This window comes from Phacochoerus africanus, chromosome 12 (assembly GCF_016906955.1).
Source record: "Phacochoerus africanus isolate WHEZ1 chromosome 12, ROS_Pafr_v1, whole genome shotgun sequence".
Lineage (NCBI taxonomy): Eukaryota > Metazoa > Chordata > Mammalia > Artiodactyla > Suidae > Phacochoerus > Phacochoerus africanus.
The window spans coordinates 66,806,951-66,827,939 of NC_062555.1; the positions used below are offsets into that span (position 1 = coordinate 66,806,951).

The window sequence follows — 20,989 nt, forward strand, 5'->3', positions numbered from 1 at the left end:
CCTAGCCTGGGAACCTCCATATGCCGTGGGAGCAGCCCTAGAAAAGGCAAAAAGAGAAAAAAGACAAAAAAAAAGAGAGAGAGAGAGAATAGAAGAATTTGAGGGTAGTGAAAATAGGCTGAATGACATAACTTGGATATATGTCATTATGCATTTGTCCGAACCCATTGAAATTCCAGCAAAAGTGAACCCTAATGTAAACTATGGATTTAGGGTGATTATGACTTGTCTGTGTAAATTCATCCTTAGTTTAAAAGAAAAAAAAAAAAAAGGCACCACTCTGGTAAGTGATGCTGCTAATGCGAGAGACTCAACAAATGCAGATCTGGGACATACGTGGAAAATCTCTGTATCCCCCTCTCAAATGTGCAGTAAACCTAAAATTTCTCTAAAAAATAAAATCTTTCAAAACACACCTGATTTACACCACTTCCCACAGAGAGGAATACAGAACTCACCTTCTCGACAGGAACAGCCATTCAAAGAGAAGTTACAAAACAGTGAAAAAATAAGCCTGACTTTTTGCATTAGGGGAACTGCCTTTTATCTGATTGTTATGTAGACATAGCGCAGCACAGCTAATGTTCCATTTTAAAAAAATGATGCTAACTTAATAAAACAGAATAGATCAAAACACGTTTCACAATCTGCAGAGTAAAACGCCGCTCCTACGAAAGCCATAACCCAGGAACAAGGAGGTCAGAGGACCACATTCGCCTGGACCGACACATCAGAAGCAAAGCGCGCTGGAGCAAAGGTAGGGTTTACTGTTTTCTGAGCTTCCCTTTCATGCGCTCTGGAATTTGAAGTAGTACTGGGGGAGGAAGGAGGATGGGGAACAGCCGGAGATCAGGCACCCCGAGCACGTGGGAAATGCCAGTTACTTAGGAGAATGAAGCTGCTGAAACAGATGTGGACGGACGGTACCAAAACCTCACCGAAACAGTCGTATTTTCACATTTGGTCACGAGGGTCCCAGATACATGGGTTTAATGCTAGTGATAATGATTTTTAGTGGCCAAGAGTTCAAATCCTGAACTTTAAGATTCTGTCCAATCCAGTAAAAAGTGAAGAGGAAAAGGAATGCTTTGGAGGCTGAAGATGAGAAATTGACCAAAGCCATTTTCAGATCTGTAGGAGGAGAAACTGTAAGTATTTTCCTGCTAGGTTCCGGGTAATTTCTTTAGTTTAATTAAATTAAATTAATTAATTAATTAATTAACTGAATCCAGATGCATTTTATTCCAAAGGCCATGTGCTTTCTGCTGAAACATACTATAGTGCCTAAACTTGGAAACTTGGCTGGTAAGTTCTCTTTAGGGTAACTGCTAGGTTAAATTTTTATGACATTTATGTGTTAAGAATTGACCTGTTTTTTAAAGTATCATTTTTTTTCCTTAAAGCGTTTAGGTGGACCCAAGGAGAATTCCTGCTCTGAGAGCCATGAGAAAATGAAATGCAATTACCTTGGAAGATTTCAGTAGTTTTAGGTTATTTCAGACCATATGTTCACTGGCCACTACTGAATACCATGTGAATAAAACAACACTTTGGAGTTTGCAAAATAATTTTTTAAATATGCCTTATTTTTAAAACAAATTTATATATTCGGAAAGAAATATCCAAGCCACAGTTGTGACCTAAGCCACAGCTGTGGCAGTGCTGGATCTTTAACCCACTGTGCCAGGTCTGGGATTGAACCTGCTTCCCAACACTCCCATAACACTGCCAATCCCACTGCAGCACAGTGGGAACTCCAGAAAAAATAATTTTTAAATAGGATTTATTTTTCTAGAACAGTTTTAGATTTATAGAAAAATTTAGGTTGTAGAGAGAATCCCATAAATCTTTTCTTTTTTTTTTTTTTTTTTTTTGGTCTTTTTAGGCCCACACCCACAGTATATGGAAGTTCCCAAGCTAGGGGTCAAATCAGAACTGAAGCTGCCAGCCAGCCAAAGCCACAGCCTCAGCAATGCGGAATCTGAGCCATATCCATGACCTACACCCCAGTTTGTAGCAATGCCGAATCCTTAACCCACTGAGCAAGGCCAGGGATCGAACCTGAACCCTTGTGGGTACTAGTGGGGTTCCTTACCACTGAGTCATGATGGGCACTCCAAGAATCCCATATATCTTGGATACAATTTCTCCTAACATCTTGCGTCAGCGTGGTTTATTTGTTAGAATAAACAAAAGCAATACTGATGCATTATTACTATGTTCACAGTTTATTCAGATTTCCTTTGTTTTTAATCTAACATCCATTCCTGACTCTATCTGGATAATCACCTTTAGTCATCAAGCCTCTAGGATAATCACCTTTAGTCATCAAGCCTCTAGGATAATTACCTTTAGTCATCAAGCCTCTAGGCTCTACTGGGCTTGACACTGTCTCCAACTTTTCTTATACTTGATGACCTAGACTGTTCTGAAGAGATGATTTTGGTCAAGTATTTTGCAGGATGTCCCTCTGTCTATCAGAATCTTTCCAATGTTTTCCGCACGACTAGGCCAGGCTAAAGGTTATTAGGAGGAAGATCACAAAGATGAGGTACCATTTTCATCACATCGTATCAAGGGCACATACTATCAGCATGACTTGCCATTGTCGATGTTGACCTTGTCGATGTTGACCTTGTTGATGCTGACCTTGTCCATGTTGACCTTGTCCATGTTGACCTTGTCCATGTTGACCTTGTTGATGTTGACCTTGTCGATGTTGACCTTGTCCATGTTGACCTTGTCGATGTTGACCTTGTTGATGTTGATGTTGATGTTGAGGTCGTTTGGCAGTTAATCCGTCAGAAAGGTACTCATTTCTCTCCTTCTCCACACTCTTCTCTTTGAAGCAAAGTCCTTATACACACAGCCTACAGGTAAGGAGTGAGGATTTATCCTTCTGTTCTTAAGGATATGTTTATTTATTTATTTATTTTTGGCTGTGCCTGAAGCATGCAGAAGTTCCCAGGCCAGGGATCAAACCTGAGCCACAGCAGCAACCAGAGCTACAATAATGACAATGTCAGCTCCTTAACCCACTGAGCCACCAGGGAACTCCAAGAGTAATGTGTTCACATAAATTATTTGGACTCCTTCTGTGGGTAATATTTGTCTCTTCTCCTGAACTTATTTATTGAACAATTTATGTTTATCAATATGGACTTATGGATATTTATATTTGGGTTATAGGTTTAATACTATTTTATTTTTTCATTCAAGTTGTTCTAGCTTTGGCTGTGGGAAGCTCTTTCAGTTGTCTCCTGAGTCCTGCTGACATATCTCTATCAATTAATGTGTGTGTATGTGTGTGTTTAAAGCATTCTCTTACTTTCTGCCGCAATAATATGTCACATATCATTTTGCATACTTTCAGTGCTAAAATTGGCCATTTCTTTAAGAAATCCTGGTTGTTTTTTTGTCGAATTAGAATTAAAAACCGTGATCCGGGTGCTGGCTTATTGCTACTGGGGCGTCATTTCTTTTAAGCTCTCAGGTGTCAGAGCAAGAAAATGTGTTAATCCACATATAAATATTTCTACATGTAACTATCTGTATCTATATTAAGCTAAACATGAGCACATCCTGATGTCTCCAACTTAATCCATTCCATGAATCATTCTAGCCTTTTTCCCTTGTTTATCTGCAAATTCCCACAGGAACGGTTTAAAACAAAACAACACAAAAAACTGGCTTCTGGCTTCCATTTACAAATGTCCCTGACTCACCATGGTTCCAGTTAGAATTTTTTGACTTAACGATGGTGCAAAAGTGTCATGCATGCTGCAGAAAATGTGCTTCGAATTTTGAATTTTGATCTTTTTCTAGGCTAGCGATATGAGGTCTTCTCATGTCTCATGATTCCGGGCAGCGGTAAGTCGCAGCTCCTGGTCAGCCACATGTTCACAAGGGGAAACAACTGATAGGCTTACAACCATTCTATACCCAGGCAACCACTCTGTTTAACACTTTCAGAATGGTATTCAATAGATTACATGAGATATCCACCACTTCATTATAAAACAGGCTTTTTGCTAGATAATTTTGCCAAATGTCTGTGACTGTAAGTTTTCTGAGCACGTTTAAGGTAGGCGGGGCTAAGCTATGGTGTTTGGGAGATCAGGTGTATTAAATACATTTTCAACTTACAGTATTTTTCAACCTACAGTGCGTTTATGGGGATGTAAGCTCATTATGAGTCAAGGTAGATCTGTGTAGGCATACCTTGGAGATATTGTGGGCTCAGTTCCAGACCCCTGCAGTGAAGGAAATATGGCAATAAAGCAAGTCACGGGAGGTTTCTGGTTTCCCAGTGTATATAAAATCTGTTTGCACTCTACTACAGTCTAGTGAGTATGCAATAGCATTATGGCCAAAAAACCCAATGTACACGCCCTAACTTAAAAATACTTTATTGCTAAAATGCTAACCATCATCTGACAACACAAGGTTGCCATAAAAATTCGTTTTGAGACCGGTTTAGAGGATTGAGCTGCAGATATCCTTAACATTGCTGTCTCTGTTCTCTGAGATTTCTTCAAAATGGCATGCCCAAGTTATGAGAAGAATTATTTTGAAGGAGCAATAGATGAAGAAAACGTGATTCTTACATTGGTTCCAGGTAATGAGGAAATTATTGAAGACCATCAAATGGAACCAGGTGTTTCTTCAACTTAGGAAGTCAAGAGTACAAAGGATGGAAGTTCATCCTCCTGAAACCAACAAACAGTTCAAAGCTAGCCCAAAATTGTGTCACAAAGCAATTCATCCTTTGCCGAGCATTTTGCCTCCAAGTAATCAAGTGAGTGGGAACTCTTTGCGGAACTGGTGTCAACAACTTAATCTGAGTACCAGTGGCCAGAAAACAGAGGTTTATATGAGACTCCAGACAAGAAAAAGATCAGTATATTCCTGAAACATCCTGGGAGACCAGGTTACAGTCAGCTTCAAGGAAACACAAGACGGTGACCAAGAGACCAAGAGTTCAGAAGAGGGAGATGAGTGAGAGAGGGGAAAAGACCAACATGATTGAGGCGGTCGCTCTGGCTCAGGAGGCCATGTTGGCGGCATGGTCAAGAATTGCTTCAAGGAGTTCCCGTCGTGGCTCAGTGGTTAACGAATCCGCCTAGGAACCATGAGGTGGCGGGTTCGGTCCCTGCCCTTGCTCAGTGGGTTAATGATCCGGCGTTGCCCTGAGCTGTGGTGTAGGTTGCAGACGCGGCTCGGATCCCGCATTGCTGTGGCTCTGGCGTAGGCTGGTGGCTACAGCTCCGATTGGACCCCTAGCCTGGGAACCTCCATATGCCATGGGAGTGGCTGAAGAAATGGCAAAAAGACAAAAAAAAAAAAAAAAAAAAAGCCCTTTGCCCTAAGGCTGTGAATTTACCGCCTGTTCCCACTCCTGTTGAGACCTTTCGGCCACAAGCATCTGGTGTCCGGTGGAGTGTGGTCCATGGCAGACCGTGCTTGGCAGACACAGAAGGTTGGGTTCGCCTGCAGTTCCATGCAGCTCAGGCCTGGGTGCCTCATACCCCCCAGGAAGATGATCTCTCTCTTCATGTTACCAGCCTGCACTTTCCCATCCCCAGACCTAGAAGATAATATGTTATGCCCTGAATGTGCTAAGAGGAATAAGAAGATTAGGAAAAAATTAATTGCAATGAGGAAGAGGAAGAACCCAAGTTTGGAACATCATTCCCTTCAGATGGACCAAGTCTTGTTACAAAATAAATGGTTACCAGAGGGGAAAGTTTTGGGGTGGGTGAAATAGGTGAAGGGGGAGTAACTGTATGGTAATAATGGTTAGTAGACTTTTTATGGTCTGCACATTTGTAGTTTACACAAATAATCAAATTACTATGTTGTAATGTGCAACTAATATATTATATTCTAATTTTACCTCAATTAAAAAAAAAGCAACTGTTTTTTAGAATTTACCAGTGGTGGTGGGGGATTCGTTTTTAAAAAATGCAATAAAGTGAAGCACCATAAGAGCATCACTTAATTTTTAAATTCTCAGTGTACACATACAGGTTTCCTTCACATCTAAAGATATAGCATTCCTTACGAAACCTTTGGTCAGAAAGCAAAGAAGCAGTTACATTAGGATGCGTCTTGCTAATGGATGCACAAAATAAATTGAGATAAAGCAGAGATGCTAAGAGACCCAGTTCGAAGCTATGGCAAAGACTGATGCTGAGACACTTGAGTGCAGTTCCCAGGGAAGGGGCTTGGCAGTGCCACCCTCACTGCTTGGGGTGCAAACTGCCTCTGTTACAGCTCACAGCAAAACAAATGCTGAATGCTATTTTTGCTTTTTACCTTTCTCATAAAAGCAAAAAACAAAACAAAGCAAAACAAAACAAAAAACCTCTTCGGATTTCTTTCTGTTAGGGAAAACAGGTACTAGTAATGTAGGTCTTACTTCAAAAGTAGCACAAAGGGAACTTTTGAGAAGCAGGGGATACCTATAGAGCAGTATAAGAATTGGTGATCATACCCCAGTACTCTCGTGAGAAACAACTTTATCAGCAGTAGCATAGTGCTTATGTGCAGTTCCTTTGCCTTTAATCTTACAGAATTTACTCAGTTTCAAAGTTACTTAGGTCGGCCTTTTCCCCGAGTATTCCCCTTAACTGAGCTTGCCTCATACATTTGAAATAGGCTGGATTCTCTGGTGACAGTCTGCATTCCTTCCTGGAACACTCAAACCTCCCATTTTTTTTTTTCCTATTTGCATACACTAAAGTTGACTCTTTGTGCTATAAAGCTGTGAGTTTTGATGATGTATGATGTCATGTATCAACTCTCTCATTATCACATTGGAAGGTCCACCACCCTAAAAATCCCATGTGCATCAGTGATTCAATCCTTACCGCCTTTCCCCAAAGCAATCTACACATTTAATGCAATCGCTATCAAAATCCCAATGGCACTTTTTTTGCAGAAATAGAAAGAATCCACTCTAAAATTCACATGGAATCTCAAGGGACCTCAAATAGCTGAAATAATCTTGCAAAAGAAGAACAATGTTGCACAAGTGACACCTATTGCTTATTATCAGAAGTGAAAGTCTGAACATTTCTTCCCACTGCATCTTGGTAGCAAAGTCACCAAGGAAACGCAATGCAGTCAAGCACCAGATGCAACAACAGTTTACTCATACAGAGAAGAGAAAGACAAAGATCAGCTTCAGTAGGGAGCATCCGTTCCCCATGACCATTGGGTTCCTCCCAGTAGCTGATACAAGGCAATGGCCAGCATGTATCCTTCTTATGCTGCACAGAAGAATTCTGTCTCCTTCCCACTGATACAGCAGGGTGTTGGCCAGATGCCATACAACACACGCACTTAAGTAGAACAAAGGAACACAAGCTGAATCTAAAACAGGTAAAGATATTCCCATATAAGGCATTAACTCCAACACAGGCTGTGAGGACTCTCTCTCTGGATAAAGAAATGTTCCAGATTTGTGGTTTTCAAGGGGAAGTGGGGAGGGAGTGAGATGGACTGGGAGTTTGGCCTTAGTAGATGCAAACTCTGACATTTAGAATGGATAAGCAATGGGTCCTCCTGTACAGCACAGGGAACTATATCCAATCTCTTGAGATAGCCCATGATGGAAAATAACATGAGGAAAAGAATGCATATATATATATATATATATATATATATATATATATATATATATGTATGACTGGGTCACTTTGTGATATGGCAGAAATTGGCACAACATTGTAAATCAACTATAATTTTTAAAAGTGCAAAAGAAAGGAAGGAAGGAGAAAGAAAGAGAAAGAAAGAAAAGAAAGAAAGAAAGAAGGAAGGAAGGAAGGAAAGAATTGTTCTAGGCTCAAGGCTCCTTTTTGTGCAGCCACGTGGGTGTCAAAGTACTCCATGCATGAGACTGCCTTTCCCTACAAAGTTGGATGAGTCACACTTCCTGATTTCAAAAGTTATTGTGAAGCTACGGTAATTAAAACCAGTGTGGTACCAGCATAAAGACAGACCTATAAACCAATGGAGTAGAACAGAAAGCCCAGAAATAAACTCTTACATAAATGGTCAAATGACTTTTGCAAGGATATAAGACCATTAACTAGAGAAAGGACCAACAAATGGTGTGGGAAGATAACTATCTACACCACACAAAAAAAATAAATAAGAATGGGATTAAAGACCTAAACATAAGACCTAAAACTATAAAACTTTGGAAGAAATAAATAGGGGATTTTTTTTTTTTTTTTGGATTTAGCAAGCATTTCTCGAATATGACACCAAAGGCACAGGCAAGAAAAAGAAAAATAGACAAATTAGACTACAGCAACATTAAAAGCTTCTGTGCCTCAAAGCCCATCATTAACAGACTGAAAAGAAAATCTATGGAATGAGAGAAAATATTTGTAAATAACCAGTCTAATGATGAGTTAATATTCAAAATATGTATAAAGATACTTCAACTGAACAATAAAAAAATCAAATAGCCTAGTTAAAATATGGGCAAAGTACTGGAATAGACATTTTCCAAAGATGATATACAAATGGTCAACATGAAAAGATGTTCAGCACCACTGATTATTATGGAAATGGAAATCAAAACCACAATGGGGTATTATTCATACCTCTTAGGATGGCTACTATGGAAAAAATCAGAAAATAACCTGTGTTGGCGAGGGTGTAGAGAAATGGGAACCCTTTGATGCTGTTAATGGGGATATAAAATGGTGCAACCACTATGGAAAACAGCATGGCAGTTCTTTGTAAAGTTAAAAGTAGGGTTACCATATGATGCAGCAATTCTACTTCTGGGTATATACCAAAAAGAATACAAATCAGAATTTCAAAGAGGTATTTGAACGCACATGTTCAAAGTAGCACTATTCACATTTCAGTGGCTTACAATAAAGAATAATTTTGCTCTATCGGAAGTTTATCATAGGTTATTTTTGACCCTTCATCTAGACACGACCTAGCAAAAGCAGCAGCCCCCGTCTTAGACTTTGCTTATCTCCTAGAGAGGAAAAAAACAAACAAACAAAAAACTAGATGGGAAAACAACATGATGGATTTTTAAATCTTTTCCTCAGCAGGGGCATACATTACTTCTACTCATATTTAATTGGCCAAAGCAAGTCTCATGGCCAAATGTGACTTCAATGAGCTGAGAAATATTATCCTGCCATAGGAAGGGTCTGGAAGGGGAGGACAGTGAATATTTTGATAACAATACAACCATCCCAAGTAGTATCACCTGGAGGTTAAGATCACAGACATGGAGGTAGAGGACCTAACTTTAAAGCTCATCTCCAGCAGCCATTAGCTAGGGGACCCCAGGCAAAACCCTTCTCTAAATCAGTTTCCTCATTTGTAAAACCTGGAAGATTATCTCAGCTACTTCTTAGATTGTTGTAAGGCTGACTGAGATATTACACAGAAAACATCGACAACGTCTCTGCCACATGGTGCTCAGTAGGAGTTCACGATTAGTATTAGCAGTGGAATTCAAGACAAGGCAATAGGTCTTCAGCCATTCATTCCTTAAATATCTGTCTGTTGCCTGCTGAAGGGCCGATGGTTGTCCATTGCTCTTTCGCCTAAAATATTTGTGTCCCTCTTTAAAGTTATTAAGTTTATTTTATTTTTCACCCTGAGGATGTATCCTTGATTCCAGAGTTAGGACAAATGCATAAAAGACAAAGATGGGAAGGTTTGACGTGGGGATCATATTGTTTCAGTGTGAAACATTTCATAGATTTGTCTCACTGCCTATTCACTCAGAGTTTTCCTATGCTGACAATGGAAAGATTCACTCAGTTCATCAAATACTCTCTGAATGGCTACTCTGTGCAATGAACCAGGAAGATAAAGAGGGAGTCTCTGCTGCCCTTTGATGTGTGTATTGTCCAGTGAGGAATATAACACAGTCGCCTGAAATAGAAAACACTCTGGGGGAGTTCCTGTCGTGGCGCAGAGGTTAACGAATCTGACTAGGAACCATGAGGTTGCGGGTTCGGTCCCTGCCCTTGCTCAGTGGGTTAACGATCCGGCGTTGCCGTGAGCTGTGGTATAGGTTGCAGACGCAGCTCGGATCCCGCGTTGCTGTGGCTCTGGTGTAGGCTGGTGGCTACAGCTCCGATTGGACCCCTAGCCTGGGAACCTCCATATGCCGAGGGAGCGGCCCAAGAAATGGCAACAACAACAAGAAGAAAAAGACAAAAAGACAAAAAAAAAAAGAAAAAGAAAACACTCTGGGTGCAGATGGGAAGAGGGAGAGAGATGGGGAAGGGGTCGGGGCAAATTACAAGTGGAGAGACCTGCGTGAACAGGATTCAGAGTGAAATTGAATGTCCCTCGACAACCTGGGCAGACCATCTTCTATTTAATGGAAGGTGGTCAAAACCCAAACCTGAGGCTAAACTATGAGCAACAAGTCACAGGGAGTTGAAAACAATGAAGGGTCCCTGTTAAATGCTTTGTTTACATCAAAAGTAAAACTCCCATTAACTTGTTTTCTTATTTAAGCATGATTATTCCTAACTCACCTTTGCGACTTGACAGTCGGCCCCGCTGATTTCTGGGGGCCTCTGATACAGGCCTTCTGAGTTGGCATCTTGATATACAGAGAATAGCAGAAAGTGATGCTAAACTCTCTGACAACAGAACTTAATACACCGTGTAATTCTGGGGTCCCTGAGACACACTTTTGTTTATTTTTCCAGGCTTTGGGTATTCCAAATACCCAAGACAGGGCATTTTTCCAGGCTTTGGGTATTCTAAGTCAGCATCTACTGGGGTGGAAAATACCAAAGATGAAATGGTTTCTGTGGTATCTATCAAACCTGAGGGTCCCTCTCCTCCCTGGAGAAGAGCCTAATTTTCCTCCTTATATCAAAATGGGGCCAGCATTTCTGGACAACAATGGACAGAGAACTAGGTTTAACAAGCCTTGCAGTCTCTGTAAAATGCAATTCCAGGCAATACAAAGTATTACCCCAAATCAGGACCAGCTGGTAATTTGTGGGTACAAGTGCAAACTGAAAACGCAAGGTGTCTGGTTTGAAATTTATTAAGAACTTCAAATTGGTGACAGCAGAGCATTAAAGCATCCACAGGACTCCAAAGCTTAGGCCTCCTGGGCTTTGCACCGAGAACTAGATGAAGCCCACTCTGCCTGAGTTCTCTCCACCTAAAGGTGGGATTTCTGAAGTGTCGACGTGGCCTGCAAGCCCAGCGCTGACATTTTTCTGCGAACGGAGGTCAGTGGCAGAATTGCCCACACTGTAGTTGCCTCTGTCTCCACAGTTCTATCCAAGCCACTGTTTGCAACATGGGCTTCAGAGAAGCACTGGGGATCTTGTTACAGGAATGCAAAGCAAGCAAGCATCATTTCTCCAAAACAGGGGAATCATTGAAAGAAATGTACAAACTTTCATTTTTTTTTTTCTTTTCTTGTTTAAATCGTGAGAGAGACAAGAAGAACACTGCATGCCTTATTCAGACGATCATTAAAATCTGCCGTCTTCATCTTCCAAGGAGAAGAAAAGAATCCTTTTACGGTGATGATTCAGTCAATATACGCAAGGTTACGCAATAGAAACAAACAGCTCCCCCAGGACAAGGGCTGACAATAACAAAAGCTTTCTTCTCTTTCCCAGTGTGCTTCCAGGCGGTGCTCCAGGGCAACTGTTTTTATGTGGCAACTAAGTTAAGTACTTACTTCAAACATGGACACAAAGGAAATCCATAAACTCATTTCAGGCCAGAGATTATACACAATGGAGGGTCTTGCACTCAAATGCATGTTCGAGGTCTCCACATGGGCAAAATAGTTGGTAATAGTAATTAAATTTAATTCACACCTTTGACAATTGTGCCTTTTCATTCCAAACACTAGAAAGCTACCCTCCTAAGGTTTTATCAGAAAGCACAGTTTCATTTCTTGTGGCAAGACAGGCAGTGAAATCTTGCATTAGAAAAAGCACGCCTCTGTCTCCTGCTTTTGCAGGCCCCAGAATCTGCTCACTCTCTGCTCAGGCAAAAAATCAACACGGAAACTAGACGATACAGTTCATTTCAATCAAGAGTTTCATGGAGTCTCAGAGACACAAACAAGATTTATGGCTCTTTAGAAGCTATAGTGTATAAAAACAAAATGACTTCTAAAAACTATTTTCTTGAAGTTAAATGCAAATCAAATAGGCCCTAATCTACTCAGCATTTATCTAGTGCCACTCGCTGCAGTGTCTGGAAATTTAACGTGGTTATTTAGCATTCCTATGGCACTGTCTCTTTGCTCTTTGAAACATCACTCTACTCGTTTTGATTTTACCCCATGAGCAGTGACCGGTCAGTCGGTTCCATTTTACAGCTGGGGATACCTCGAAGGTTGACGTTCCCATGGCATCACAAGGATTCTCGCCCTTGACCTAGTAAGTCTGCTCCTCTGAGCACTGGAGTTTCTGCATTTCCTGTCAATGCCAATGAGAAGGGTTGGACAGGAGCCTAAACCTTGGACATGCCTCAAACCTTACTCAGTTGGTTTTAGTCATTCTCAATCTTCTTTTTACTTTTCTTCACAAATGCCTGCTTGAAAAGCTCTGTATCTACTGACCGATGCACTTTAGATGAGCGGAAGTTTCGGAGTAGATCAAATAATTTAAATTACATCCAAATCATGGAGACCTGGCTTTATCTTTCTTCTCTCTCCCACTGGTTGGGACCCCCTGGTGTGGCTGGACATCATAGTGTAAAGAGACTCCATGTGACATTGAGATCAAGGTCATAGTGGAGGCCCACCTGGGGGCATCACATTATCACATTTCTCATGGAATGTACACAGGGCTGCAAAGCTCAACTGACAAATGTACGATCTTTTCACAGTTGATCCTGGACACATGCTGATCAGCATAATCCATCATGGGACAATCTTGTCACTTCAGTTGAGAGAACAATTCAAACTACTAGTGAGGAGTTCCCCTTGTGGCTCAGCAGGTTAAGAACGTGATGTAGGATGCAGGTCCGATCCCTGGTCTTGCTCAGTAGGTCAAGGAACTGGTGTTGCTGCAAGCTGCAGGGGGGGTCACAGATGTGGCTGTGGTGTAGGCCTGCAGCTGCAGATCTGATTTGACCTCCTGACCCCAGGAACTTCCATATGCTGTAGCTATGGCTGTAAAAACAAAAATAAAAAAACTACCAGTGAATTGAAATACTCACTCCTAAGAAAGTCTCAAGGTCCTCCTTGATAGAATTTTTGCTCTTACCATCACCAGCCGCAGTGCTTTTACCCTTGCACATAACTGCCTTTGGAGCCTTTATTTGGATACAGAATGCATTGTTGTGTGTGTACCTTTCTCTTGCTCAAATGACGAGCACTCTGGGTTCAAGGTCTTTGCTTTGGTGTCTTTAAATGCGCACTGACATCCTCACACAGGACTTTTGCACATTCGCTTCCGATTCATGTCGATTAAATATAACTTAACATGAACTCGGATTTCAAAGTTTCTCAAGATGTCTCCATGTCCTATTATGAGCAGACCCATGCCTGCATGTGAGTATTGCTATTAAGAATGCTTTTGGAGTAATGTTCTCACCCGCTTTGAAAACTTCGGACTTAGAACGTTTGCCAGTGCAAGAAAACCGAAACACAAGCTTAGAATTGAATAGACTGAAAACCAAACTTTCCTCTAGAACTCTGTTTGCGTCGTCTCACTTAAGAAGCTTCTATAACCATTCCTAGATAGGGTCAGGTACCTCCTGCATGTTTACCCTCCCGGACAGCTTTGAGCTCAGTTGGGATCACAGCATGCAGTATGTTGCGAGACTGTTACTCACCAACTGTTTCTAATACCAGAATGTAAACTCCTTGACAGGGAGAGCCTATGCGTTACCTCTCTAACCCGGATGCCTCGCTTAAGGCAGTGTTTCTGATGATGCTGAATATAATCTTCATACGAATCTTTTAAACACTGGGGAGTAGATGTTGCTGTTGTGACGCAGTGGAAACAAATCCGACTAGTATCCACCAGGCTGTGGGTTTGATCCCTAGACTTGCTCAGTGGGTTAAGGATCCAGCGTTGCCATGAGCTGTGGTGTCGGTCGCAGATGAGGCTCAGATCTCGAGTTGCTGTGACTGCGGTGCAGGCTGGCAGCTGTAGCTCCAATTGGACCCCTAGCCTGGGAATTTCCATATGCCGCGAGTATGGCCCTAAAAACCAAAAAGCAAAAAACAAAAATAAAAATAAAAAACTCTGGGGAGTAGAGACTGATACTGAAACTTCTAAGTCTACTTTAGGTCTATGCCAGAGCGCTCGAAATGAATGGACTCCAAAAGAAAAAAGAAAAAAAAAGGTTTTCTATAAGGCAACCATAAAACCTGCTAATTTCCCAGAATTTAATGATTAAGTAAAGAGACTAGAATAATGACGTCACAATTCCCAGGAGATCTCAAAGCAAAGTCTCAGAACAAACATTCCCCGTTCCAGCAAGGTCCATATGCATTGAGTTCCTTTAACGAGATTTCTCTGCATTTCTAATCTACACAAGGTTAAGCAAACATGGAAATTCATGAAAACTGAGGCATTATGTTGTGTGGCTCTTATAGCCCCGAAAGGTGCTGGCATAAATGTGACTGATACAATTTCAAAGCTGCCACTCGAGAATCTTGAGGGAACCATTCTTTATCTCTCTTTCCTCGTTTGTCCTTTGGGCTGGAAGTGATACACTGAAAAAAATGCTAAACTTCTCAATGTTTTTTCTCCTGTTATTGGTCATGGCCAAGTTTTGTCCCCTGTTTACTGAGAATTCTAAAAGATTGGACTGATGTTTAAGTCTTAATTTAATTAAGTTTTAAATGGCAATCTGCTTACTCCATCTTCCTTTCAATTTGCAGCAATAAGCACCTGCCAAAAGAATATTCAGAAGCATTTTGATTGCAAGTTTGTTTTAGTAATTAAATTGTCAACCTCAGCCTCTCTTCTTCTTCTTCTTCTTCTTCTTCTTCTTTTTTTTTTTTTACAATTTCTTCATCACAATGCTTCCCTATGTGAAAGCATCTTTGATTGAAAGAGTTAACACAGATATTAAAAATAGGTTTTTAGAAGAAGAAAAAAAGAAACATCATGTGCATTTTAAGACATTTCTGATTCAGAAAAGTAAAAACATGAAACAAAAAATTGTACATCTACAGCCATACTCAGAATCTCATTTGCATTTTATCTGGGATGTTTTAATGACCTCATATCAAAGCTGTCCTTACTTCTTCTTCCAAATAATCCAGGAAATTCTCTCTTCCTCTGAAAAGAGTTTCGAGGTCCAGCACGTTATTGTTACTCCCCCCACTTAATGATAAAGGGGGAAAATGCTGCTCTTTCTGAGCATGAACTCTTGTCTCTTGTGTACGGATGAGCTCTGACCAGAGTTATTCAAGCTTATCTCATAGTGGTCCAGACACCCTTGTCTCCTGAAATCCTACTGGTTCTTCTCTACACCACTCTCCAATTGAAAAAAAATGGAGCAAATTCAACTGTTCATTTATTTTTGTTTCTGCTTTAGGGATGGTAAATTTCAATCCTGCAAAATGTAGCTGGGGTTCTAAGCACTCAATCCCAGTGGGTATGTGGAGAGCAGCCAGGGTTTCCTCCACCAACAAGGAATTCTCAGACACCAGCTGGGTGTCCCACAATTCACTTCCACTTCTAACATGACCTGCCCAGAGATAGCATCAGATTCCAGAGCTGAAAGGCTTATTCACGCCAACTTCCTGTTTCACCTGTGCATCTGACTGATCACCTGTAGAGTGAGTGCTCCAGCTCCTCTTCCTTAGGTTCAATTAATTTGCTAGAGTAGCTCACAGAAGTCAGAAAAACATTTTACTTACTAGATGGCCAGTTGTTATGAAAGAATATAACTCAGGAGCAGCCAGAGGGAGGAGATGAGGGGGCAACGCACCAATGAGGAGAAAGAATGCTGAGCATCCACGCTCTCTCCCAAAATGCTAGTCTTCCTGCACCTCCATGTCTTCATACACATGGAAGCTCTCAAAATCCAGGCTTTTGAGATTTTATTGAGGTTTCATTACATAGACACAAGTGCTTAAATCTTTGGTCACTAGTGATTGACTCAACCTCCAGCCCCTCTCCATCCCAGGAGTTCCAGGGGATGGGACTGAAAATCCCAACCCCCGAATCACGTGGTTGGTTTCCCCTGGTGTCACCAAGAAGGACCCTATGGGGCCATTCCAGGATAGACCCCAATCCCATGTCCTCTGCTTCAGCTTCTCTCTGAAGGAAAGAGATGATAGTATCTGACGCATATCTCCTGGGTTGTTTGGCAGATGCTGGGATCCCCATCAAATGGAAGAAATTAGCATGTTCCCTCTGGAGTCTGGCTGGAATCAGGAAATATTTGCAACAACTTACTGCCTTTTTATTTTACCTCATCATCAACTGATCAGAGAATTGTGCATGAGCTGATCACATACCCTGGGACTCTTGTCCCTTGCCTGGCCTTTAAAAATGCTTGGTGACTGGGTCACTTTTCTGTACAGTAAAAATTGGGACAACACTGTAAATCAACTACACTTCAAATCAAACAAACAAAATTGCTTTGCTGAGACCCATTGTGGAGTTCGGGATTTCTGAGCACTAGCTGTCCTGAATTCTGCTTGGTGCCTTATAAGAAACAGTGCACTTTCCTTTGCCACAGGCCAGTGTCAGTAGGTTAGAGAGCCATTGACTGAAGCTGCTCACCCTGGCCAGGCACAATAATAACTGCTTGCATGAACGGTCTCACAATGGGAGACCTGATAAGGAACAAGGTGCTGCCCTGAAGACGAACCAAGAGGATCGGGAGGGGCTGATAGGAGGGAGGAGATAGCCAACCTCCCAGAATCCTTGGCTCAGAGATGTGAGTGCCTCCAAGAAGGACTCTGGGCCAGACCAAGTATGGGCCAATCAAGATGACTGGCCAGAGACAAGCCAGAAACCAACCTCGTTCCCATAAAACCTGAGAATGCAGAGCCATTCTCCTGGGTTCCCATACCCTCCTGGTCTCCACTGGGCACTCCTTCCCAAGAAAGAATTTGCTTTGTCAGCACGTGTGTCTCCTCATACAGTTCATTTCTGCGTGTTGGACAAGAGCCTACCCTTGGGCCCTGGAAGGGGTCCCATTTCCTGCCACAAATAGATGGTCTTCACTGCACACCGGGGAGTGGACCCAAGTTTGGTTTGGTGACACTGGCATCCAGCCCCCATTCTTAGCCCAGGTCCAAAAGTTGCTTCACTAACACAAAGACCCCCTTTATCATTCTTATCACTGAAGAAATTCCACGACTTTTAGGAGCTCTGTGCCGGAAACAAAATCACAGTATCACATTTTGCATTTGTTATAGTCCACGGACCCCTCCAGATCTGCTTTAACCAGGTCTGTCCTGCCGGGCACTTCTGTGGGCTGGTTTTCCAGTCTCACTGTCTCCAAGGACCAGAACTCCTGTTGAATGGCCCTCTCCAGAGCTACAGATCTCCCTGCATTTCACCCACGCTCTCTCCTCTCAGCCATCCGACCCCCTTAACCCACGACTAGCTCTAGGATGTTCCATCCTAGGGTACTTCATCAATTCATCAATTTTTATTGATTTCCCTTTACCCAACTAACATCTTTGTAAATGAAGTTTTATTACATTCTCCTCAATTACTGCATCTGAGTAGTGTGTCTTTTTATACAGCCACACACACACACATTCACATATATAAATTAACACATAGATAAAAAGATACAGGAAGATATGAGATCACTTATTTCTAGTATTATAATCTCCACACTTTCATGCTGAACATGTCTTACTTTTATAAAAAGATCCATATGCCTAACAAAATACAATAAATCCACATAATTCAGCATCAGCTTTGCTCAAGATGCTACTAGCTGATATTTCTTTTCATCTCTAGGTGATTCCCTAGCCCACTCCACTGAATATTTTCTAATCTTCCTCGCACGCTCACGCCACCTGACTCTCACTCTTTCCCATTGACTAAGCTTTGATTTCAGCGGAGAAAAGCAAGTACAACTGAAGTGAATGCCTCCAATTTCTGTCGTGATTACTTCAAACCCCATGCATTCGGCAGTATTGTCTTTTTTTCCTCATCTTCAAGAAGTCTGAGGTCGTTTTTCTTTCCAAGATTTACACCCGTATGTGAACTTTAGAAACCACCTGCTCTTACATTCCGCAGGACTTACCTGCAAGAATCCTCTCTTTGATCGCTACAATCTTTAGTTTTTCCCTCCCCACAGATATTTTTTCTTTAGTATCTATAAATGTCCTCAATTCTCTGCATTTATTTTTAAGAGGAAAATGCCTATTCCCAATGATGCTTATCAATCCATCTCTTCCTGTTTTCTCTGCTCCCTGCAGTCCTGTCTATTTTGTCTTATTCGTTCCTCTGAAATTGTGCTTTCAAAATCATCAATGTCCTTCTTTAACAAATACCAATGGCTTAACCCTCTTTTATGGCATCTGAAAGTTCTGGGAATTATGTTTTTTTTTCCTGAATTATTTTTTTCCTTGGCTTCAGGAACACTCCAGACCATTTGCTAGGTGCCTTTTTTGGTTGGCCCTCAAACCTTTTCTCCTCCAAAAAGAGCAGTGCTGTTCAATGCGGACAGGGATCAAACTCGATCCTGCTTAGCGCCCTGAGCGGCTGCAGCTGGATTCTTAACCCACTGCACCATGGCAGGAACTGCAACACGACCCTTGTAAAATACACCCAGATGTGCTCACTTTTTTTAGAATGTAGTCTAAACTTCAGAGTATGACACCCAAAGCAGGTTCACGTCACACACTTTACTGTTCAATGATTCCTCTCATGACTTACTTTTTTGTACCTTGATATCCAACCATGGTGAACGAGTTGGCAGTTTCTAAAGACATCATGCACTTGCATGCTTTCCTTTTATGCTGTCCCCTCAGGATGCTCTTTCCCCATCTATCATGACTAAAAGTCTCATTTCTAAAGTCCAACTTAAATCTTATTAATGCGAATTAAATGCTCCCTTTTTCCTATGACCATCACATGTTTTGTAACTGTATTCACTGCCTGTTTATAGCCCTTCTTCATTACAACGCGAATGCAACGCAATGTAATGTAATGAGCCCCTCCTTCCTTACCATGTGAGCCGTGATTGCTCTAGACTTTAGTGAAACATGGAAATATAATTTTGGGGTCACCTCTATAGTTACGTTCTAAAGTGGAAATGGAGACAGAGGAGAAAACTAATACATATTTGGGGCTAATATGTTATCTTATTAATTTATTTAACATAAATTGAAAGGTATGGTAGTGCCAATATGCAGTTCATTTGGAAATCATCATTTTTATTTATTTATTTATTTATTTATTCTTTTTCGGCTGCACCCTCAGCATATGGAAGTTCCCAGGCCAGGGACTGAATAGAAGCCACAGCCATGGCATACACTGCAGCTGTGGCAATGCCAGATCCTTAACCCATTGAACCAGGCTGGGGATTGAACCCACATCACCACCAAGACGATGCCAGATCCTTAATCTGCTGCACCACAGTGGGAACTCCCATCATCCTTTATTTTTAAGTAATTACTCAAGAGCTTGTAGTGACACACATTTCTCATAGTCTAATAATTTTGTTTACTCTTTCAATTTGCTTAGAAAACTATGTCTTCTCATATTTTACAAACGTAAACGTCAGAAGTGAGTCTTTCTATATTGCGCCAAATTCTAAATTAAAATTGTCCAGATGAATGAGGATTTATTACAGTCTAATGCATTTTCTTTTCATTTTTATGATAATGCAATATTTCTAAGGTCTTCATAACCAGTAATTACTTTAATGCTTGTGATATTGCTATGAGCTAGAGAGGGGAGAAACATTATTTTCCCCTGGTTTAAGTATACACAAGAAAGGGACAAACCATTCTGAGTAATTTGTTAAGATCACCCATGAATAGAGACACACCATGAACAGAGTTTTCCAGCCGGGTTATTGTGCTTTGTCCAACAAAGGTTGCTTTCATGTTGTGCTTCCAATCCACCAAATAGCTTTCGGATTTTAATATATTCCAATTTAACCTCTAATTGTACTGATCTTTGCCAACATTTTCAAAGAGCAAATTGAACCAGGGTGGAACACTCTTGAACTCCTATAATTTCTGGGTTATATGAAGATCATTTTTCCCAGGTGGAAATTTTTTATAAAACAAGGTCCCCTATATTCGGTCCAAAAGTGAAGGAGTTTGGTTTTCCAAACTTGCTTTTCACTTACTCTGAACGTATATGAGACCCAGGAAACCTAAAACATATGAATGACACAGAACTTTTTTTAAAATATATTCTCTGATGGCCGAAAACTGACTTGAATAGACAATGTATGTTCCCAGTGAACAGCACTGCTCTTTTCGGGGGGAGGGGGGCTGCACCTGGGGCATGCGGAAGTTTCCGGGCCAGGGATCAAACCCATGCCAGCCATAGCAGGGACCTGAGCCACAGCAGTGACAATGCTGGATCCTTAACCTGCTGATCCACCAGGGAACGCTGGCATATCCTTAACTGAGGTTATTCCTACCTTAATTGAAGCCTGGGTATCTGTTAATAGCACTTTTAAATGTGGTAAACCTTATGCAAGGTCCTGAACTCCACCCTTCAGCCTAGATTTATATTTTTTTCCCAAGAAATGGAGAGCAGCCCATCCATCACCTCCTCCTGTTCAGATTATGCCGAATTTAATTTGCCTTGGCTGACCAGACTTTTAGGATAAGAGTAAACCCTTTAAAGCAGAGGGTTTGACAGAGCAAGCCAATGGGAACCATCAAGTAAATTTCTGTTCTCTGGGAATGGAAATTGCCAAGGAAACATAATTTCCTATAGATTCTCCTACCTGAAAGGCCAGCCCAAGATTTGAAAACTACCCAGTTGGTGGCAGCAAGCCCAGAAAAGCAAGGCACCTGACTCCCTTAAGCCAAGAATCT

The 20,989-nt window shown here is 41.4% G+C and overlaps 1 pseudogene; it reads left to right on the forward strand.

Annotated features, from left to right (window-relative positions):
• The first annotated feature begins 4,539 nt into the window (after positions 1-4,539).
• On the forward strand, positions 4,540-5,767 carry LOC125112486 (developmental pluripotency-associated protein 2-like; annotated as a pseudogene).
• Positions 5,768-20,989: the final 15,222 nt, after the last annotated feature.